General features: G+C 44.9%; 1 long non-coding RNA gene and 1 other non-coding gene across 2 annotated transcripts in view; one reads left to right on the top strand and one right to left on the bottom strand.

The window, feature by feature from the left end:
- The window catches only part of LOC148135220 (uncharacterized), a 580,459-nt gene that overhangs the window by 440,414 nt on the left and 115,586 nt on the right, over positions 1-24,459 (top strand). The gene's annotated exons all lie outside the window — the stretch shown is intronic.
- On the bottom strand, positions 7,040-7,112 carry trnav-cac (transfer RNA valine (anticodon CAC)). The gene has a single exon. It is a non-coding gene; the product is annotated as a tRNA-Val (tRNA).

The following is a 24,459-nucleotide window of genomic DNA, read 5'->3' as shown; positions in this document are numbered from 1 at the left end:
GAGATTTACTCGGATGTAGCCTGGTATGGAGGGAAAGTCTTACCAGGAAAGGCTGCGGGACTTGTAATTTTCTCGATAGAGAGAAGATGTTTGAGAAGTGACTTAACAGAGACATATATTAGATTCAGAGGGTGAAGCAGGGTGGATAGGGAGAGCCTTCTTCCAAGAATGGCGACAACCAGCACGAGGGGGCATAGCTTTAAATTGAGGAATGATAGATAAAACAGGTGTCATAGGTAGTTTATTTACTCAGAGAGTAGTAAGGGTATGGAACGCTTTGCCTGCAGCGGTAGTAGATTCCCTAACTTTAAGTACATTTAAGTCGTCATTGGACAAGCATATGGACGTACATGGAATAATATAGGTAAGGTGGACTTCAGATCGGTACACAGTTCGGCTCAACATCGAGGGCCGAAGGGACGGTACTGCGCTGTAATGTTCTATGTTCTATGCTCTAACCCCCTCAGCTTCTGTTCAAGGGTGCACTTGCGTTCTGTTCACTGTTTCATTGTTCATTATCTGAATGACATTTTTACCAACGCCCATTTTCCCAAACGTGCAATGCGGCCTTCACAGTTTTATCTTTTCACACGGGCTCCCTCATGGTGGAAGGGAAGGAATTGCAGGTTATTCACCCAATGATGTAATTCTGATGTCTTCCAATACCTCCTCTGCATGTGGGTGTACTCATAACAAGGGTTGCTCAGCCATCACTGGGCAGCTAAATTTCAAAGGTTTCATCATTTTCTACAAATCTCTTGACTGTCTTCCCTCTATGTATCACTGTCATGTCGTCCAGCCCACCCAAGAGCAAACAGAGCTGGTCAATAGAATGCAAACCCAGCCAGCGGACACGACACCCGAGATTATGTTTTAAAGTGCTCTCTCAGATATGTGCATTCCCTCGAATTCCAACATCCAGAGCATGTTCGATTTGAACTGTTTCACGTTTGGTGCCTAAACGTCATCTGCCAAAGCCATAAATTATAAAATCCCATCGCTATGTAAATCGCACAGGGCTGTAGGAAAGGAATTACTCACCAAGTGATGAAGAAAAACTGTAATACATGCTGAAATCAAGGACAATTAATTGGTATTAACACTACAACGTGCCTTTTTCATAATAGAAACTTCAAAACATTTCCTCTGTGTGAGTTTAAACAAATGTTGATCCCTGTCACATTATGAGATATTGGGAAGATGACAAAGTGTTATTTCAAACAAGTGATCAAAGAAGTGGGTTTCAAGTCGTATTTTGTCACACAAAACGAAGCTTTTATCACAAAACTGATTTGACAGAATTTATTCTTCTCGAGGTCATCATCTTTTGTCAGTCTAAAGACGTTAGTGCTTCCTTAACGCAGTGGTTCGAGCCCTGGTTTTGTAAACCAGGAGCTGTAGCCTCCATTCGCACGGCAGTTTTGATGAATTTTCTTACAACTATTGCAGCAAGCATCCGAAGGTGCGTTCTATATGTTGTTAGGAAATATTTTTGAAGGAACAGCTGGAAGTCATTTTTTTTACGCAGACCATGCCTCATCTGTTTCAGTTTGGAAGTCCACATTCGTGTTTTTCTTTCGAGGAATATGAGAATGACAAGCTTCTGATGCGAAGAATGCCTTTGTTTGGCAGGAAGAACAACGTGACTCAATGGAAGCAGTAAAGTAACGGTGAAACAGTGCAGGACGAAAACGTACAGGGATGCGGCTGTGTGCTTCCGTTCCTTATGTAGAAACAGGAATGTGCTGGAATCCATATTAAACAGATAGGAGGCTGGAAGAGCTTAGCTCGCCAGGCTGCCCCAGAAGTGGAGAAATTAACGTTTAGCAGGTTCCAAATATTCACGATTGGGGCAGACTTAGAAGGACAGCCTCCTGTCAGTTTACCTATGTAAACAGAAACGGGTTTTAAAGCTAATAGTGAACAAAGAAGAGGCCAGACTGTTCAATTCTTCATTTTATGGAAATTGGGCTCTCCTGAGTCCTTCGTCGCTATCAAAAGATGTGTCTGTATAGTTCCCTCTATGGGTCAAAATGAGGTTCAGTTCTCCCGCAGGTCAGGCACAAATGTGACGGTATCTGACTTCAGTCTCTATCACTGGTTCATTTGAGATTAAAACGTTGCATGGAAAGTCTCATTGAAATGAACACTTCAGACGTCAGGCTGTGGGCCAAGTATTGGTATCTGGAAACGAGAATGGATGGATGTTTAATGACTGGCACTGACATAATGTATTATTCTGTGCTGTAAAAGAACGGTGTCACGAACATTCTTTTTTGATAGAAATTTCTCATCGCTGGAAAAGAAAGTTGTGCTGCTGAGAGAAGATACAACTGCACATGCCGTCCTTCCTGGTCGGCTAATGGTTACGATGCAGCGCTTTCACCGCTGTGGTTTGGGTTCATTTCTTGGTCAGGGAATCAGGATTTATTGATCCTAATAAGGGCAACAACGAAAGGAGAGCATCTTTGACAGGAATTGCATTTCAAACGCGTCCGCATGTGCCTTGCAATATTGTACAGGGCCGCAAGTTGGCTCACTGGTTATCACTGCTGCCTCACTGCGCCAGAGATATGATTTGCCGACAACTGGGTCGACTGTCAGTAAGGTGCCTTATTCAGGAGCAAATGAAGAGAAAAAGGGTAAAGTATTGCTCTGTGAGGGTTAATCCCTGGAGGATTGGTGTGCATTTCTTGCAGCGAATAGTCAGTTTCTGAACTTTAGGCATTCTATGTTCCCTTACTGTGTTGCTTTAGCAAATGTTCAGAAAGGAGAGAAAAGTGAGGAAAAACGGTCACTTCCCAGTCAGGGACTGATACATAATGCGACAACTAACGGATTCACTTTTGAAAGAATTAGCTTCCATTTTCACTACGTTGGTCATGGCAGTATACAGCATTGGAGCGGGCTTTAATTTGTTGCATTGGACCCAGCATCCTTTCTCAACATGAACAATACTGGAATATAAAGAGATAATAAAAGACATGGATAGCGATGACTGGAATGAAAAGTCGTCAGGAAGAATGGACAGTGTTTACTTGGAAAGAAAAAAATGGAAAGGAATCCATCGATATAGTGAGTGATAATGACATATGAAAAGAGAAGGCGGGGTTTCATGGCGTGGTGGAAAAGACGAATAGATCATGTGGTGTGACACCAGGTAGAACTGAGTTGTGTCCATATGGAAGAGTTCCAGGCGATGTGAGTTTGGTGGGAGTTAACAGGAGGGAAATTCGCTCATTCGTATGGATCTATATCTAGAGTTTAGAACTTCAAAACCAGGGATGAATGAAAAAGGGAAGTTTGGAGCACGTTTTCTTTTTCCTTCTACAGCTATTGCATTTGGCAGACAGACAAGTTCGGGAATTAGTGGTGCGCTGTGACACCAGAGCATCAGCTTCTTCCCTGTCTTTGAACCGGGCCGCCTGCGCAAGGAATGCAAATGCGGCCCTTCTTTTCGTGGAAGGATCAGAAGGCGGTAACTACACTCTCAAATAGAATGGCATATGATCAGAACCAGGTTGGAGAAAAACTTTACAATGCTTTGCACTGTAATTAAATGGAATTGCGTTACATTTCACTACGAGAGCAGATTTGTTCAAGCAAATTCGAAGGCAGCTTTGCAGATGGGAAAGCAAGTAAGAAAGATACGTACTCGCCCATGTGAAAGGCTGCAGCTTGGGCCCAGTTTCGAACTGGGGACGTTTCGTATGAGAGACGAACGTGATGACCACTGCCCTACCGAAACAAGCCGCAAACACTGCGGCGGCGGCTCTGTGGCATCCAGTACTGAAAGTTGAAGCCATTCTTCGTTTCACCTTTCTGTTTCCAAGCGCTTGTTGTTGTCCAGCGTAATTGACATCTTGAAAACCTAAAAACAAAAGACACGTGAAATAGATAACAAAATGCAGACAAGGATGTCGTCAATGTTTGTACCGTAGGGCGAGGTGGAATAGGCTGGGTGGAATAGCTAACGTAACGGCTGCGACATGATCTTGTGGAAGGGTGGTAAACTGAGTATTTACGTGTTTTACCCAAGTTGGAGTGAGTTGAAAACTCGAGAGCATAGGTTTAAGGGTGAGTGGGCTGAAATTGACAAAGGACCTGAGGCACATTTCCCACATAGAAGGTTGTGCGTGTTTGGAATGATCTACCAGAGGAAGTGAAGGAGGCTATTACACTCAGAAAATTTCAAAGGTAATCGGGTGAGTTTCTGGATAGGATGCATTTATAGGGATTGGGGCCAAATGCTAGGGAACGGGACTTGTTTAATTTTGGCTATGTGGTGAGCATGGACGAGATACCCCGCAGTATCTGTTTCCACGCTGTTTACCCCAATAACGTTGTGTTGCTGACACCGGCTTTAAAGGATTACTTTTTAGCGGAGCTTGCCGTCGCAGTCTGTGGCACAAGCATTTAGTCTGTTCGAATGCTCACGGGAAAGGTAGTATTGTGAAACACTGCAGAAACGAACGACTTCCTTACTTTAGCTCCGACTGACCATACTCTGTGAAATTTCCCCAGATCCTCAGTTGAGGATATTTGCTGCTGGAAGTGACCTCAGAAACCCTGTTAACTCGAAATGTATTGAGCGAATCGCAAAACAGAAAGCATTTAACACGGAACACAAACAAAACTGGCAAAACAAACGCATTTTTAGACACAGGGATGCATGAATACTAAATGTGAGACAGTCCGAGGGCATGAGTCATAAAGTAATCTCACAACTAACAACAGGGCAATTCCAAACTCCTCTTTCAAACATACTGCAGCCTTAATGCACCACCACTTCCCAGACAATGCTGAAAAGAGAGAAAGAAAGAACATAATAAGAATTGGCCGTAAAAAGTGAATTTCACCAATCACAGTCTCGATTAGATTACCTTTCCCTTCCGATGTCTCCAGGACGGAAATGAAGGAAATGGGAGAAATTCAATAACATACCACTTCGAAATTCATTGGAACGATTTTCCCATTAGCCAGAAAGCCAAATAACGACGAGTAGAGTCACCGTAGGACTTTGTTTCACAACAGCGATGAAATAACAGTCTCCATTCGGTTCTGGTAAAAGCTCGACTTGCCTGGAACGGCAGAAATGTTTGCGATTTTCCGCGCGGGAGGCGAACACGCTCATGACCGCAGAGACACTTTGAAATATTTGGCACTATCCCACACCACAGTTAATTCCCTGGGAAGCAAACCCACTTTACTTTTGTTTTCAACATCAATATACAATGGGGACGGAAACAGCATTTTAACGAGCTGCAGCGTCGGAGTTGATCAGCAGAAATGACAGTGGTGGGATTCGAGCCCTCGACCTTTTCGAGACTGGAACCTGGATCCAGCGCCTTAGACCGCTCGGCCACACTACCAGCGGGCCGCGCGCTCCCATTTTCTTGCATTTCGAATTGTGCTCCTGCATAACAACAGATGCAAAGTCACATGAAAAGGGTTCCAAGGGATCCCTCTCCGACTCGCACAGCTGCTGGGATGTGCCCGGCTGCAATGTCATTTTCGCAGCAGATAATGATAGCCCATCAATCCAGGCAAAAATCAATGGTAAGCTGAGTCTATCTTCTCAGACTCTTTTCAGCTACAAATGTATCTGTGAGGGCGTGAGAATATATATTCGCTTATGATTTGGTCAAGTAAACATGATCTGCTTGACCTTACTGCAATTTCGCCTCTTGCTTTGCTCAATGATTTCACCCATTGCTCGAAACAGGGCGACTTTCACGTTTACACGGAACATGAAACACACCGGACTACAGGGAAAATGCACAAAGCTGAACAGGCCGTGTTCTACATCATACCGTGCAGCATAGTTTCAGTCACTGTGTCTGTTTTGCAGAATAAGTGTCCCAAAGAATGCTCTCCACCCTTAAACCGGCGGTAGCATTACAATCCGAGAACGACAGATCACATTGTGAGGATACTCTGACCTCGGAGCCAGTTCGAGATGCCACTTTCCTTGCCTTTTACCTTAACCGTGCAATTTGCTGCAGAGATGTTCACTCCTGGACATGAGCCACATGGATACCAACTGAGTTGGAAACCTATGTGGGAATCGACGAGAAGCGACACAATAAATTTTGCTAAATTCCATGGTGCTTTTTAGAAATGTTTTTTTCTGTTCACCTCAATCTAAAAGGCAGTTTCTGAACATAGTAACAGAAGTCACAAGGTAATTACCTCACCCCACCCCCACTCCGGAAGAGGTGCTAACTGCACTTGAGTGCTTTTTGTTCTCGATGTGAAGAGCTCTCACGCCTGAGTCACCTTCATGTCTCTGGTTGGTGAGTGAATCACAAAGAAGGAATTTCACCAGAGCTGCAACTGCCTCACTTCCCCACTCGCCCTCCCCGTGTACATTTTCCTGCTCGTCAGTGATTTAAAGAAAACCAAATGGATGCGATGTCATTCTGTAGCCTCTCTGTCGATTCCTCTGTTTCAGTTCCAACATGACTTAGATCTCGGGGCGGACCTTAATACTAGCGACGCTATGAAAGCACAGGTCCAAAGGTTCCTCTGAGAGTGTAATTTCTTTCATTGCTGTTGCTAATTGAATGAGCCACTAACGTGCGAACTGCTCCAAAACATGATTCAGGACCTCTGGTGCCATTTCTCGCACGTTGAATAAGGACAGACAGCTTCCAAATGAGGTCTTTCAGAGACGACCTTGGGGTATATTTGACAGGCAGACAAGTTCAGGAATTCGTGGTGCGCTGTGACACCAGAGCATCAGTTTCTGCCCTGTCTTTGAACCGAGCCGCCTGCGCAAGGAATGCAAATGCGGTACTGCTTTTCGTGGAAGGATCAGAAAGCGGTAACTACACTCTCAAACAGAATGGCACATGATCAGAACCAGGTTGCAGAAAAACTCTACAATGCTCTGCACAGTCATGAAATGGAATTGCATTACATTTCACTACGAGAACAGATTTGTTCCAGCAAATTCGAAGGCAGGTTTGCAGATGGGAAAGCAAGCAAGGAAGCTCCGTTCTTGTCCATGGAAAAGGCAGCAGTTGAAGAACAAAGCAGTTTCTGCCCAGTTTCGAACTGGGGACCTTTCGCGTGTGAGGCGAACGTGATGACCACTACACTACAGAAACAAGCCGCTGGCGCCCTTGCTGCGGCTCAGTGGCATCCAGCACTGAAAGTTGAAGCCATTCCTCGTTTCACCTTTCTGTTTCCCAGAGCTCGTTGTTGTCCAGCGTAACTGACATCTTGAAAACATTAAAAAAAGACACGTGAAATTGATGACAAAATATAGACAAGGATGTCGTCAATGTTTGGATCCGTAGGGCGAGGTGGAATAGGCTGGGACGACTTTCCCTGCAGCGTAACGGCTGCGACATGATCTTAAGGAAGGGTGGTAAACTGAGTATTTACGTGTTTTACCCAAGTTGGTGTGAGTTGAAAACTCGAGAGCATAGGTTTAAGGGTGAGTGGGCTGAAATTGACAAAGGACCTGAGGCACATTTCCCACACAGAAGGTTGTGTGTGTTTGGAATGAGTTACCAGTGGAAGTGGAGGAGGCTATTACACTCAGAAAATTGCAAAGGTAATCGGGTGAGTTTCTGGATAGGATGTGTTTAGAGGGATTGGGGACAAATGCTGGGGAACGGGACTTGTTTAATTTTGGCTATGTGGTGAGCATGGACGAGATACACCGAAGTATCTGTTTCCACGCTGTGTACCCCAATAACGTCGTGTTGCTTACGCCAGCTTTAAAGGATTACTTTTTAGCGGAGTTTGCCATCGCAGTCTGTGGCACAATCATTTAGTCTGTTCGAATGTTCACGGGAAAGGTAGTATTGTGAAACACTACAGAAACGAACGACTTCCTTACTTTAGCTCCGACTGACCATAATCTGTGAAATTTCCCCAGATCCTCAGTTTTTGGATTTTTGCAGCTGGAAGTTACCTCAGAAACCCTTTTAACTCGAAATGTATTGAGCGAATCGCAAAACAGAAAGCATTTAACACGGAACACAAACAAAACTGGCAAACCAAATGCATTTTCAGACACAGCGAAGCATGAATACTAAATGTGAGACAGTCCAAGGGCATGAGTCATAAAGTAATCTCACAACTAACAACAGGGCAATTCCAAACTCCTCTTTCAAACATACTGCAGCCTTAATGCACCACCACTTCCCAGACAATGCTGAAAAGAGAGAAAGAAACAACATAATAAGAATTGGCCATAAAAAGTGAATTTCACCAATCACAGTCTCGATTAGACTACCTTTCCCTTCCGATTTCTCCAGGACGGAAATGAAGGAAATAGGAGAAATTCAATAATATATGAGACCGAAATTCATTGGAACGATTTTCCCATTCGCCAGAAAACCACATAATGACGAGTCGAGTCACCGCAGGAGTTTGTCTCACAACAGCGATGAAATAACAGTCTCCATTCGGTTCCAGTAATAACTCAACTTGCCTGGAACATAACGCAGCAGTAGAGCTGCTTGTGGTTTTCCGTGCGGGAGGCGAGCACGACCATGACAGCACAGACACTTTGAGACAATCTGTACTCTCCCACACCACAGTTAACTCTCCAGGAATCGTACCCAATTTGTTAAAACCTCAACTTGCCTGGAACGTAAAGCAGCTTGAGCCCGCGATTTACCGTGTGGGAGGCGAACACGATCATAGAACATAGAAGAATACAGCGCAGTACAGGCCCTTCGGCCCTCGATGTTGCGCCGATCCAAGCCCACCTAACCTACACTAGCCCACGATCCTCCATATGCCTATCCAATGCCCGCTTAAATGCCCATAATTAGGGAGAGTCCACCACTGCTACTGGCAGGGCATTCCATGAACTCACGACTCGCTGAGTAAAGAACCTACCCCTAACATCTGTCCTATACCTACCCCCCCCCCCCCTTAATTTAAAGCTATGCCCCCTTGTAATAGCTGACTCCATATGTGGAAAAAGATTCTCACTGTCGACCCTATCTAAACCCCTAATCATCTTGTACACCTCTATCAAGTCCCCCCAAACCTTCTTTTCTCCAATGAAAACAACCCCAAGTGCCTCAGCCTTTCCTCATACGATCTTTCTACCATACCAGGCAACATCCTGATCATGACAAGATGGACACTAACCCTCGTCTCCATAAAGCAAATTCCCTGTCCTGCTTTTTATTTGAACACACCGCAGCCACAGAAATTGCTGTGGGGGGACTCGAGCCTAAGCTTCTTTAGTAATTGAGTTCTGAAGCAGGCTCCTCCGGCTCCTTGGTTACCCTTCATAGGACTGATTCGGTTCGAATAGTGAAATTTCCTGCGTCTGATCCGCAGGACACCTTGCAGGATTTTCAGACAGCGCCATCCATACTATGACATGTCCGTGTTTGATAATATTCTGCGATGTAGATGTGTCCCGGCTTTGCCAATATCACCGTTGTTTAAATCCCTACATCCTGTTGGTTGAACTGTGATTCCAGTCAGAATCACAAATGTGTAACAAAACACCTTAGCTGTGCTGCCTCTCTATAGAGATAAATGTGCTTCTCTATTCGTATCATTCTCTTGCCTTCTCCCTGTAACTCTACGCATTTTTTCTTTCAACATGAACATTGAATTAGTTTTTCAACAACTCGATTGAAACTGCGTCTTTGTCAATGTCAGACCCTAACCATTCCCTATGTGAAAACATTTCTCATCATGTACATTTTTCTTCTTTTACTAATGTCTTTAAAACTCTGCCAAATCGTTCTCGATCCTTTCAGGCGTAGGGAGCATTCCCCCTTCCTTATTCGCTCTGTCTAACCCAGTCATGTCTTGGAAAGGTTTAACAAGGCCAGCTTTCGGCCTTCTGCTCTCCAAGGAGACCTGTCCCAACTTTCCAAATGACCTTTATTGTTGACATTCCTCATATACCACACCATTCTCATCAACGTGTTCAGCGCTGTTTCCAATCATTTCACGTTCCCACTTCCTAAAGTTTCACACCCAGAACTGTGCGAATATCCAGATGGTGGATTTACTCAGAGTGGGACTCTGTGGGTGAACAGCCTCTAACAGTTGTTTCACTTTCACCACATGTGGTACTGTGCCATGCTCACTACAATGACTCTTCTGACCCAAAACTCAAAGGAATTTCAAAGTGTGCAACTTAATGATTTACATCCTTTTATCAAGCAGTTGATAGGACGACCGGGCAAAAGTGAAATCAAACAACCAAGGCTCGATGGTGATTTGAAGTCAAACATTCTCCCATGCCAGTATGAACACAAGCTACTAAGCGAAGATCGTGCCCCAGACACTCTTACATTGCCAACACCAAACCAGCTGAGATTCGGTCAGGTCCAACTACATCCTAATTTGTCCTCAGATTTCTAAGCATCAAAGTGTTTTCAGAATGTCGCCTTCTCATTCCATCTCCTTGTTCACGGGACAGTGCTATTTATCCCTTCTGTTTGCACTAAGTTGTCTCCATTGGCAGAGTATTCAGCTATTTCCCTCCACCGGGGAGTCAAGCGCGGACACACTCGAAACCTCGCTCTCATTGGCACAGCCAGTTCCCTCAAGTGCTGAGAATCAGCAAGTTTGATTGGGAGCTTCCTGCAAATATCATTTATCTGAGAAGCGATAAAGATGTTGAGCTTATGGGTAAGACACAAGTGTACTCCGGACTCTCTACCCTCAGGTAAATTCATGTGAGGGCATTTTTGTGCAGCCCGTTTGCTGTTTAAAATCCATCTTCACACAGCAATCCTGCAGAAAGGCTTTTGGAACACTAACATCGGCTTCTTTTCTGCAATCGGGCAGCAGTTAACATCTGAGCCCCAACTTTCCCAGATAAAGACAATCCAAGTGAAAGTCTCACTCACTGAGAGCTATCCCCACGCCCCTGACCTGCGGGTTGCAGACAGTTTAACGCAGAAGATAGGGTGAACACTGAGACTTGTTTCACCATCAGCCACTCTGTCCCAGAGACAGGAAGAGGGACAGCATCAAAGTGTAGCGTCACTCACGCGCTGACAGAAGCTGTTCAGCCCATCGAGTCCATAGCGACTCTCTGCCGCTTGTATATCCCTGTGGTTATTTATCCCTGTGGACATAATGCGGAGCTGTCCCTGTATCGCAATTCTGACTCCAAAAAATTGATCGAATTGTAATTCACACGTTTTCATTTCACAGGAAGAACACTGCTGTGTGAAACGGAGTGGGGAATAACTGCAGTGCGTCATGCGCATAGAGCACTCTACAACTGATGTATCTCACCTTCATCAGTTTATTCCCAGCTCTGGCAAGAGATTTTGCGAATCAGATCAGAGCACACCGACAGAGAACAGGTAAAGAGCTTCCAGAACTTCACAAGTGTGTTTCCTCACTTGTGTAAATTTCCCGTGTGTATCAGTATGAAATATTCATTTCAGATACATTGAATGAAAGGAAGTGGAAAGTGAAACAACAGGTAATGCGTAGAATGGAGATCTATTATAGAGAAGAACTGAAGGGGGCAGTACACACACTGAAACATGGAATTGTCAACGAGTAGAGGATGTTTTCAATCCATTAATTTCATTGTCATGAGCCCAATACTCTCCCACTGGGCCGCTCTGTTAGCGCTGACCATAGCAGTTTCACACAGTCTTCAGCATTTCGTCTGGCGTGTGGCATGTACCTCAGAAAATGATTTCAAAAGGTCTTCACTATTATTGTGTGACACTCTGTGGTGCAGATGTGTCCCGGCTGTGTCAATATAACCTTTGACTAACTTGCCACATTCTGTTGGTTTAACTGTGATTTCACTCAGAATCACAAAAAATGTCACAGTGCAAAGTGAGGCTATGCAGCCCCCAAACAATAAGGAAATGTCTATGGCGGTCGATTGATTGTCTTTATTTGATTGATTGATTGTCACGTGAACCTCAGTAAAGTGAAAACTTTTGTTTGCGATTGGTAAAGGCAGATCATACTAATCAAGGACATGCAGATCACAGCATAAGTAAAACAAAAATTGGACAGATTAAGGCTTTCAGGTTACACCGCACAGGACGTGCACTCGGCAAAATCCACATTAACAGGATCAGCATCATTTGAAGTTAGGGAATCCATTTCTCAGTCTTGTAACGACCTCCAAGAAGTTGCTGTTGTGTGTCTTTAAGCTTCGGTGCCTTGATCTGAACTCGAGCTCATCAAAATTATACATTCTGAGTCAAAAATAGAACCATATGCAAAACTCCAGTGCTCAAGTGTGACTTCTCACACGTACATCACCCACCCGAGGCGATATCACACCCAAGACCAACAAACCAGAACCGCAACAGAAGCATGATCCATAAATCAGGTGAGTTTCCTTGTTTAAAAAATAGGGTTTTTCTGATGTTTCGGAAGGAAGGCTGCACTGAGTTTTAATAACCTTGCCATTCTGACTTCCGGTTCCCCGGAATTTCTGCTAGCCACCTTTTTTGCGAGCGGGCTCCCATCATTGGCAGCTGGACGAACTCATCTTCAATTGCCAATTAGTGTTATGGGAGAGAAACATGAACATGCTTTTCAGCCCACTATCAAACACGGGGTTGTGGAGCGCGGGACGGGGTTAGAGGTAGTGGGAGTTATGGAAGTTCCGGAAAGCTGTACAAAAGAGAGATCGCACATGCACAGGACGTAATATTCTCCAGGGAACCTTGTGCAAATAACGACATCTGAGACAGATAGAAATGTGAAGAACTGCAGGGAAAGATATAATCTCTCCCAGTCATGTGTCTGTGTCCTTCTCGAAGTCACAGCGAGGGCTTTGCTGTCTGAATCAGCATGGGATGTTACTGCAGCGAGTCCTGACCCTCAGGCACGTTGCACCTGATCTGTATAAGTTTTATCCCGTTACCGCCAGCTCAGAGAACAGATTTCAAAGCTCACATCATCTCGGAATGACACGGAACAGAAGAAAGCGATTCAGACCATCATCTTACCACCTGCTGGGGAGAAAACCGATGTGGGAGAGCAAACAGTCACGACCAGTGCATGTTCCCAGCATTTACAATCTTGGTCTGTGTGACAACAAAAGCAGGAACCAGGAACTGTTTATCTTGCTCCTTAAAACAGGCGTGAAAATTTGCAGAACATAGATACATCTACATGCTGTTAGTGAAATGATGAAAAGCATAGTACAGTTCAAAGAGTCTGGTCTAACCCCTGGGTTATGGGCTCAGCACGCTCCAACTGGGACCCTCTGCTCACCGGATTTGAACACAAACAAAAAAATAACTCAGTGACAAAATCTGTTGAATCGGATTCTGTGATGAATTGAAAGTGATGGAATGAAAAGCCCCTTGAGAGCGGGATGTAACATTATCTGTGTAGAGATCGTTTTCCAGACTCGACGAGAGTGCGCAGTGCTGTTCCATGGGTCAATAACACGACAGATAGATTGAATCAGCGTCGAATGTTATTGTAGGGATCCCTGTCACTTAGACACACTGCACCTTTTGTACAATGTTGCAAATGCACGGACGTTTTGTGTAGGGACAATTTCAAAATCGTTACTGAGGCAAAATGCACAAATGAGCAAAACAACAAAGCAACCACAGAATCTGGTGTTACGTGAGGGGGTGAACCCCCTCTGCTAATGTAAACCAGCAAAACAGAAAGGATTCACAACGTGCTGTATTCTGTTAAAATTCCAGAGGCAAAGAACCAACCCAAAAATCACTGCTTAAAGTTAAAAATAACAACTTTATTGTTTTTTATTGACAGAGAATAATCAACCTACAACTCCTTTCTCTAAACCTTCTGCTCTGAAATACCTTCCCTCACTCCGATCCCAATATTTTTTACAAAAAAGTTCAAATTTAAAAACCAGATCGTTGTCGAATGTTCTCTTTGTATCTTCCTCTGGAGATTTTTTTCTCCAGGTCGGTGTTGATGCTTTTTTTCTGTGCAATCTATTTCTCCAGAGAGACACCTCTTGGAGATTTTACTGCCATCCTACATCTGTTGGTGTTTTAACTGCCCTCTTTGCTGTTCTTTGTCGCTCTGGGTAACTGTTCCAAATGTCCGATATTTGTCCCACAAAACGTCGGACCGTTTCATTCGTTTTAACATTGTAAAAATACCAAATTCAAACTTGATTGGGACATAATTTAAACAGATTGACCGAAGTCAAATTTGATTTTTGTATCCATGTAACACAGTTCTTAGTGTTTTCATCAAATGTGATGTTGTTGCCTTGTTCTGGACTCCTTGTGCTAGCCAGACATTTCAGCACCATTAAAAGTACGTAACACCCACAACTTCATAACACTGGCATTTGCCAAGACAGTTTATTTCTCTCAACATCGCTCTCTATCAATCTCATGTGCCTGAGATTTGAACAATCTCTGGTCAATGTTAATCAAAACTGCCCTATTCTCAGAGCCTCAGATTTAACATGCCCCTTACTTATGTCTAACAATATTAATTTATTCCGCATTGTGTTAGTTCAGCACACGTTGAGAAGAAATAAAAATGAGAACAACAGTCACCTATGTGACTGCGATTTGACCTAATGTTGCTGCAGCCAACAGATTCAGCTTTAATTGAAATAGCCTTCAGCTTTCCTGTACCAGTAATGAGATTGCATAGCATTGTGGTAAGTTTTCATGAGTTGAATTAGACCCAGCATCATTTCTCGGGGCGAAATTTACTGATGAAATACACGGGCGTTTGGGGGTTCAATTTGGTTAGGAAGGATATGGTCAGAGTTCCCTTGATACAAAATCGTTAGAGACGGTGGAAATGAGATTTACTGGGAGGTATAGCCACGAGAAAGGAAAAGAAGGGATTTAATGGGATGGTGGAATAGATGAAGATTCACGCGACATAAATCAGGAATGACTGAGTTGTGTCCTAATGGAGGTTTTCCAGCGGATGTGAGGTTGGTAAGGGTAAATAAGAGGGAAATTACCTCGTTCAGGTGAGTGTATAACTAGAGGTTAGTGCTTTAAAACCAGCGAGGAACGACAACGATGTTTGCAGCAGGTACTTTTTTTTCTGAGTTTTTGATATTGGAGATTACTTTTCAGACAGAAAAAAAATTAGAAGATGATTCCAGCATATTTCAAAGGCCAGTTGCAGACACACAAGGAGCGAATTTAACAGGGGCAGGGATTCTGGGCTGCCTGGATGGGGAGACAAAAGTGACACACTCACAAATTGTTTAGCGTTCATCTGAAAGAAATTGGATAATATCTGCAACTGAACATGTTAAGTGTAAGAAGAGCTGGTGGTGTTGAAAGGTGTAGCAGCTGATTCGACGTGAACTACTACAAATTGTTAATGTACTGAGCTGTTCGTTTTAGCTTTGCATTAAATGGAAGCGGGTTAGCTCAGTCCGCTGGCTAACTGGTTTATGGTATAGAGTGAGACTAACAACGTGGGATTAATTGTCGCACTCTCTCAGGTTGCCATAAGGATCATCATCTCCACCGCTCATGCGATCTGTAATGCGATTGTGACTCTAGTGAGTAGGAATGGACCGGTCAATGTCAAGCACAATTATCATTGCCATCTGTGCCTTGAACATTTGGTCACAATGACCAGGAAAGGAACTGAGTCCATTTAATACTCACTGATCTCCTCCCGAAAAATCCAGCGACAAGATTCGTCCTTATTCCTGTTGGAACTCTCTGTTCTGCACAGCAGCAAAACTATTTGTCATGACTACCACATTCACTGACGACATTCAGTCTACCGAAAGAGATAAATCTAATTCATTTCGAACGGTTTAATGAGCTGTGTGAGTTTGCAGCAAACCAGGATTACCTGAAACGAGTTTGACAGCCTTTCCAAGAATGTAATCCAGTGCAGTGTCAGAGATTTGGAAAAGGTCATCAAGCTAAAATATCACCTCTGTTTCTCGATCCACAGATGGATAATTACCTGGGGAATACGTGCAGTTTTACGGTTAATAATTACTACCTTTCCCAAAGACAGAGCAATCCCACAAATCAGAAACTGGAGTTTTAGAATAGATGCTGCTTTATTCGACATTATTCTTCAACTACGCCTTAGTCTGGTGCTCCAATTATTCCTGATCAACGTCAGTAAATCCAGCTTTAGATAAGGATTGAAATTACAACCGCGGCATTTTAACACACTGTTCAGTGCCAAGCGCTGATCGGTTGCTCCACTGGAGCCGCCGGCAGCAATCCGACAAAGTGCCCTACTCGTACCTCTGGGACCGCCGACCCGCCTGTTCTACTTTTGCTGTGGTTCTGAAATTAAAGCTAAGGCAGAGGAGGAGAACTCATATGGACCTGTGACTATTCGAGCATCAGGTTCAGGAAATGGGACATAGAAAACTGATGTACAAAGTAGACTTGATTGAAAACTGGGTTTCTGTGGGTCGCTGCGAAGTTTACAGGAAATGTTATATTTTCGCTGTCACAGGGCTTCTCATTCGGTCTGCTTCAATTTGGCACAGAATTCGATTCAACGACACTTCACTAACGTCCTTTCGCAAGTTCTTACAGACAACATGAAACATACTGCACTCATCATCAATCTTCACCATGGCTACATCCAAGGACATGTTGCACAGTTTTCAGGAATATTGAAGATATAAGAATATCATGCAAGAGTAAATTGATTTTCAGTTTAAATTGTAAAGTGATAAGAATCCACAGTGAGATAGATAATGCCCGAAATTCATGTTTATTCCCGTGGCCAGAACTCTAGCCAGGAAAAGGGAAAATCTGTCGCTGAATCCCCAATATCCACACGCTTGCTTGCTCCATGTGTCCAGTGGGAAGCCTGTGTGAAGGAGCATGTAGTCTGACAGAGCGCCTGGAAGAACCCTCCACTGTCTGATCTAAAGCTGCAACAGGAGCTGCGTATTCCAGCTGTGAGAGCAATGGGATAAAGGGGAGGTCCTTGCTTTTCCGTGGTGTAGGTTCACAGTGTTCTCATCATGTTATTGTTTAAAACCCTCTGTCAGAAACAGCACAGACAGGGAGGAATAGGAGGGGGCCATTTCCCCCACCAGCACTACCCCGCCATTTATATAATTATGGCTGACCGAACAAGTCAAAGTCTTTTCCCAGCCCATCCACACCAACCTATCGCCCAAAGTGAAAAAGACACTGAATAAACCGAAAAATTCTGTGCAACTGTGGGAGCAAAATGTGTTTAGAGACAGTGAGCTTATGCAATGGGATTCTTGGCTGATCATGTTTTAAATGATACGATTCCATCAAAACTCACCACTAAGAAGGTGAGGAGTCCTCTCTGGTCAGTAGCAGGGACGAGAACTCCAGACGATGGGAAATGATGATGAGTCAGCAGAACAATCATTGATTCAGCTGAAATCTGAACTACACTCCGATTCTGCTGGGACTCAAACCCACAAACTTTAAATCGCAATCTTAACAATGCAGTAGAGGTCCAACACGTCTTTCATTGGGCTGCAGAGCTGCGCTAACCTCCATTTTACTGCACCCAAAGTTACGGTGTTCAAGTCTTTCATCTAACTTCGGTTTATCCTCGCCCTACTTCCCAGTACCTGGGCCTTATCCGTGCATGCTCTAGCTCCTCAAGTGTTCAGCTAAATACTCCTGAAGTGTTTTGATGACTCTAAGCTTTACCACACGTTCAAACAGTGAGTTCTAAACAAACAACACTCTCAGGATGTAAACATTCTTCCTAAATCTTCTCTGAACATTCTCTCTCTAGCTTTTCATCGATATCCCTGGTTATTAACCCTTTCCATAAGAAGTTTATTACTGTCACACATACCTAATCCCTTTCTGTGCACATTAATCAATTTCTCTCTCAGCTTTCTCCGCTCTCAGATAAAGAGGCCAAGACGAGCTCATCCATCTTTGCAGTGGCGTGTGTGTAGTGCTTTAAAAGCACAGCCGGTCAGGCAGCCTCCGAGGAGCAGGAGAAGCGATCATAAGCCATTCATCAGGAATGAGGATTTTGAGTCGGGGTTGAGGGAGAGGAATGGGGTTCGTGGTCAGGTGATGAGAAAGTGGATGAAGGTGAGGGAGAATGTGATAGTTCAGAAGGAGGATTGATGGACGGGCCCGGAGAGCAGAGCCTAGTTGGGACTGGGATAATGTGGGGGGAGGCGAAATGAGGAAGCTGTTGAAATACACATTTATCCCGAGTGTTTTCAGGGTCCGAAGTTGGAATATGAGACGTTCTTCCTCCAGGCATCGGCTGGTAATGGAACGGCGGTGACTTGTGCCCGAAACATCGATTCTCTTCTCCTCAGATGCTGTCTGACGTGCTGTGCTTTTGCAGCACTACACTCTCGACTCTGAGCTCCAGCACCTGCAGCCCTCACTTTCGCTTATCTTCGCAGAGGGAATGGCCTAGCTCAGGCACCACCTTGGTAAATCTACTCTGACCACGCTCCCGTGTAAACACACGTTTCCTTAAGGCTGGCAATCAGAACAGAACAAAATTATCCGAAGAAAAGCAGAAATACCTGAACAAAATCAGCAGGTTTATTGCAACTAGGAGAGATTTTCGAGCCAAACGATCCGCCTTTGGAACGAATGGTGTGTGTAGGTGGGGTAGGAACGTGAAAGAAGGTGGACAGGGTCTAAAATGATGGAACTCCATGTTGGGTATTGAAGATTGTACGGTCTGTCAGCAGGAAATGACGTGCCGCTCTTCCAACTCGCGCTGTGCTATGCGGGAGCTCTGCAGCAGACCAAACTGAAATGGAGGCATGGGAACACAGTGGGCTGTTGCAGTGACAGGAACCTGGAAGCTCAGGGTCTTTGCTTGCAGACAGAACGTAGGTGTACACACGTTTGTCACCCACCCTGTTTTTCTCTCCCCAATCCAGACGAGAACACATTGTGAGCAGAAAATGCAGTTTGCTAAATTGAGTGATGGGCAGATAAATCACTGGAACCTCACAATGAGGAGGGACATCATAACCGTGCATCATTTCACCTTCTGAGATTTCGTGGAATGGTGCCATATGGGAAAGTGTTGGAGGTCAAGGAGGATTGCACGAGGATGTACAGAGAGAAATTGTCCTGCATTGTGCCAGTATTCAGTTGTATGGGCTAGTGGGGAAAGGGCAGTAGAATGCATATCTTCCTGAGCCTCCTGCTATAAGCAAATACCTAATTACGGAGCAAAATTACTTAATGATTTTCATGCCAACACCGACACTAGGTACAGCTGACAGAAGTCACGTGCTTACACTGTCACTGTGAGTCTGTCTCCCCGGGAGCAGTAGTAGTCCCCCACGCTGATTCAGACAGCACAGTTCTTCCTGTGACATATCCCTTCGAGAATGGAAGGACAACTATTAATAACCTGTACTTAGAACGGAGTATCTGTATTGCTCAATAAGAATCGCGCAACTATCCTAACTCCTTTTTAATGTCACTTGACCCATAGCCTTGTATGTCTTGACATCACAAATTCACATCTGAATACTTTGGAAAGTTATGTGGATTTTTGCCTCTTCGAGTCTTGCATACACTGTGTTCCAGATTTCAACCACCCACTGTTTGAAAACGTTTTTCCACTATAATCTTTCCGCCTCTGACCTTAAATCGGTGCCCCCCCCCCCCCCCCCCCCCGTGATCGAAAGCTCCATCAAAGTAAACATTTATTTCAATCTATGCTATTCATATCTCTCAGTGCTTTGTACATCTTAATCATGCCGCCCCCCCCCCCCCCCCATCTCCTCTGCTCTAAGAAAAACAACTCCGCTTGTCCAATCTCTCTTCTTCAGCCCAGACAATATCCTGGCGAATCTCCCCTGCATCGTTTCCAGCGCTGTCACATCCCTGCTATAATGTGAATTGCATAACTACACACAGCAGTCTCGCTAGAGCTGAATGAACAAGTAAAATAAATGATGCGAAAATCCATAGAAACTGATGTTTTTGTGAATAAAGTTTCTTTTCCCCAATGCTGTCCTGTGCCCTTTTCCTGAGCCTGATGTTTCAATAATCGCTGATCCATGTCAGTAAAAGCTGCGACATGAGGATTGATCTCACAACCGCGGTATCAAAATGGATCAATTGGTTTGAAGGTCCCGATGGTGAAACTTGGGCATGGTCACACAGCAACAGTGAGCGCAGCTGCACAGACTGAAGGAGGTGAATGTGAAAGTGATTGTAAGGGAAATGGGAGGGGAACTTAAAGGAGTTAAGTGATTGCGGGAGGGAGGGAATTCTCCGAGAATGGGTGAGTCTCAATCCTGATATATGACTCGCAGAGATGTGAGAGAGAGAGGGGTTTGATGGGAAAAATCATAATCCCTGAGAATGCTTTCATGTAAAATCAACTAATTCCTTTCTGTGTTTATTCAGCATGAGTCACAAGGAGTAAAATGCAGTGGCTCGGATTCGAATGAGCTTCCTGCGGCCACAATGCAGAATATTTTAACATTCAAACCATCACTGAGTCATGCAGAGACACGCATTTAAAAACAGCAATAACTAGAGTGACTGAGGAGATGTTAGGAAGAGTAGCAGATGCACAACAGGAATATTAGGTGCGCAATAGCAGATATGTGGGAATTCAGAATTAGCTGAATCTTTAAATTCGATATCACCAGACGCTGTGGTGGTTCTATCGGGGACTGCGTGTTGAAGACTGAGTTTGATAGATTTCTAGAAAACAAAAGGTTCAGGGGATAGGGCGGGATATTGGTGTAATTTATGTTTCAATAACAATGTGTTATTAACATTGTGTTAATAACAGTTTCTTCACCAACTTCCCCACACAAGGAAGCACCCATTGCTGCAGTCAGTCACATAACCCTAGTCCCTAGAACCGGAATCAGGCAAACTTCGTGGCGCAGCCGCGAATACCAAACCGGAAGTGGGGGTGGAAATGAGCATGTGAAGCTATTCTGTGGCACCAGTGACATGATTGGTAAAGGTGCCTTCATGGAGTCATAGAGTCATGGAGATATACAGTATGGAAGCAGACTATTTGGTCCATGCCGACCAGATATCCCAACCCAATCTAGTCCCACCTGTCACCCGGCCCATATCCCTTCAAACCCTTCCTATTCATATACCCATCCAAATGCTATTGAAGTTTTGCAATTGTGCCAGCCTCCACCACTTCCTATGGCAGCTTATTCCATACATGCACCACCCTGTGTATGAAAAAGTTACCCCTGATGTCTCTTTTATATCTTTTCCTTCTCAATCTAAATCTATGCCCTCACATTCTGGACTCGCGACCCCAGGGAAAAGACTTTGTCGACTTATCCAAGAGCGTGAAATGCTGAGGCTGGGAGTGCTTCTGGTCAATTGGCTCAGAGGAAGCGTGCTGGAGCTTCAAATGAGAGGTCGATGTGTTAAAAGCGTTCTAAGAGATTTTCCTTAACCAAGTAATATTTTGTTACTTTGACAGTAAGAACTGCTTTTGCACACATCGTCCCCACATCAGTCTCTTGCTCCAGTAAACACTCCAATCCAGCGTACATTGCTTCCATTCCACACAGAAATGCGTCCTATTCTCGCTCCAGCTGGGATAATCTGAATTGACAATGTCATTCTTTGATTGGAGAAATGCAGCAGGGAGTTGTTAGTGCAGCGGTGATCTATTGGGCTAGTAATCTTTGGAGACTGGAACGTGGCTGCTGCTGTTCGTTAAATTCGATGAATAAAATCTGGAAAATAAACCCAATCTCAGGAACAGAGACAACAACTTTATATTGCTGAAAACTTATTCATTCATGTCCCTTCGAAAGGGAAATCTGCCGACTGTCAACAGTCCTGTCAACATGTGACTCCAGACCCACAACAATGTGGTTCAGCCATGAATGCCCTCTGACTCAGTTCGAGGTGAATTAGAATGAACAATAAATGCTCTTCAGACCAATGATAGCCATATTCCGTGGGAGATTAAGGAAGAGTAAAAATGCATGGACAACAGGCGAAGGGGGAATCGTGTTTGTGTGGACTCGAATTCAACTGATTATCAAACTAAATAGACACAAGGATACCCACAGCGCCAGGAAGTCAGGCCCATAGGGTGACGGCAGGAAGGGATTCAATTACGCGCTGAGGTGTAAACTCACTTACTCAGTCACAGTGCGCATAAGTCATTCACCACTCCCATATGTGAGAAGTGATCCCTCAGAAGACCAACTGGCAAAGTACCAGCAAGTTTACAAATGACAGCAGAAGTTCGATTCTGCTGTTATTGCAGTCGTTAATCCCAACCAGCAATGAAACCTGTTCGCATGCGTGTTTCCAGTGGAGTTCCACTATTTTCTGATGTAGACCAGTGATTTAGACTTAGTTGTAGGAGCTATGGTTTAGAACTTTGCTGATGATGCAATAATTGATTATGGTGAAGAATGCCAGGGACTGCAGGGATGTATCAATCAGGTAGAAAGGTAAAATGCTCAATAGATTTGAATCCAGATCAATGAAAGTTAATGAATGTTGGGAGAAGAAACAATAACAGTGAGTATTCTGTGTGGTGTAGACGGACAAAGAGATCATGGAATGGGAATTCACGATCGCTAAAGTTCAATGGACAGGGGAATCATTTGGAAGGAAGTACATTCTGCAGATTTTGGGAATCAGAATCAATATTAGAGTGGTGCTGAAGAAGCACAGCAGGTCAGGCAGCATCCGGGTTGCAGAAAAAAATGACGTTTCGGTCAAAAGCCCTTCATCAGGAATAAAGCTGCGAGCCTCGAGGGTGCAGAGATAAACGGGAGGACTGGGTCTGGGAAGAATTTAGCTGAGAGTGCAATAGGTGGATAGAGATGTGGTTAAAGGTGATAGGTCAGAGGAGAGGGTGGAGCGGATAGGTGGGAAGTAAGATAGACATATGGGACAGGTCAATAGGATGGTGCCAATCTAGAAGGTTGGAACTCGGATAAGGTGGGCGTGGAGAGATAAGGAAGCTGGTGAAGACCACATTGATGCCATGGGGTTGAACATCCCAAGGTGGAAGATGAGGCGTCAGGTGTTGACGGAATGGCGGTGGAGGAGGCGCAGGAACTGCATATCCATGGGAGAGTGGGGTGGGGGGGGGGGAGGGAGGGAGTTGATGCGTTTGGTCATGGGGAGTTGGGGTTGAATGTTGCAGGTGTACTGGAAATGTTCGCTGAAGTGCTCTGCGAGAAGGTGTCTGTTGGCCCCAATGTAGAGGAGACCAACCGATGCAATAAATGACATGTGTAGCAGTGCAGATTCACATTTGATGGATGTGGAAGGATCTCTTGGAGCCTTGGAAGGATGTGATGGGGAAGATGTGGGTGCAGGTTTTGCAATTCCTGTGGTGGCAAGGGAAGGTGCCGGGAGGGGAGGGTGGGTCATTGGAGGGCGTGGACTTGACTAGGTAGTCGTGCAGGAAACAGTCTTAGTGGGGGAAAAGTGGGTAGGGGTGGCGAGGGAAATAGATCCCTCAAGTTCAGTGTTACTGACACTTTTTACAAACCCACTGACTCCCACAGCTGTCTGGATTATACCTCCTCCCACCCCGTCTCTTGCACAAATGTGATCCGATATTCCCAATTCTTCCACCTCCATCGCATCTGCTCGCAAAGGAGAAGCACAGCGTTTCAGGCAGCATCCGAGGAGCAGTAAAATCGACGTTTTGGGCTAAAGCCCTTCGTCAGGAATACAGTCAGAGAGCCTGAAGGCTGGAGAGATAAATGAGAGGAGGTTTGGGGTGGGGAGAAAGTAGCATAGAGTACAATAGGTGAGGGGGAGAGGTGATGAAGGTGATGGGTCAGGGAGGAAGGTGGAGTGGATTGGTGGAAAGGAAGATAGGCAGGTAAGACAAGTCATGGGGACATTGCTGAGCTGGAAGTTTGGAGCTGGGGTGAGGTGGGGGAACGGTAAATGAGTAAACTGGTCAAGTCTACATTGATGCCCTGGGGTTGCAGTGTTCTGAGGCAGAAGATGAGGTGTTCTTCCTCCAGGCGTCGGTTGTGAGGGAGTGGCGGTGTAGGAAGCCGAGGAGCTCCATGCCCTCAGCTCAGTTAGAAGGTGAGTTGAACTGTTGGGCCACTGGGCAGTGTGGTTGCTTGGTGCGTGTGGCCCAAAGATGTTCCATAAAGCGCTCTGCTAGGAGGCGTCCTGTCTCCCTAATGTAGAGTAGACCGCATCAGGAGCAACGGATGCAATAAATTATATTGGTGGATGTGCAGGTAAAACTTTGATGCCTGTGGATGGCTCCTTTGGGGCCATGGATGGAGGCGAGGGAGAAGGTGTGGACGCAGATTTTGCAATTATTGCGGTGGCAGGGGAAGGTGCCAGGACGGGAGGATGGGTTGTTGGGGGGCGTGGACCTGACCAGATAGTCACGGAGGGAACGGTCTTTGTGGAAGGTGAAATGGGATAGGGAGGGAAATATATCCCTGGTGGTGGGGTCCGTTTGGAGGTGGTGGAAATGTCGGTGGATGATTTTGTTTCTGCGAAGGTTGGTAGGGTGGAAGGTGAGCACCATGGTGGTTCTGTCCTTGTTATTGTTGGAGGGGTTGGGTCTGAGGGCGGA

The sequence above is a fragment of the Chiloscyllium plagiosum genome, unplaced genomic scaffold (assembly GCF_037043375.1).
Source record: "Chiloscyllium plagiosum isolate Xiang-an unplaced genomic scaffold, Cpla_swu_hap1 HiC_scaffold_51, whole genome shotgun sequence".
Classification (NCBI taxonomy): domain Eukaryota; kingdom Metazoa; phylum Chordata; class Chondrichthyes; order Orectolobiformes; family Hemiscylliidae; genus Chiloscyllium; species Chiloscyllium plagiosum.
The sequence above is the reverse complement of the archived record's forward strand: the minus strand, read 5'-3'. Positions and strand labels throughout refer to the sequence as shown.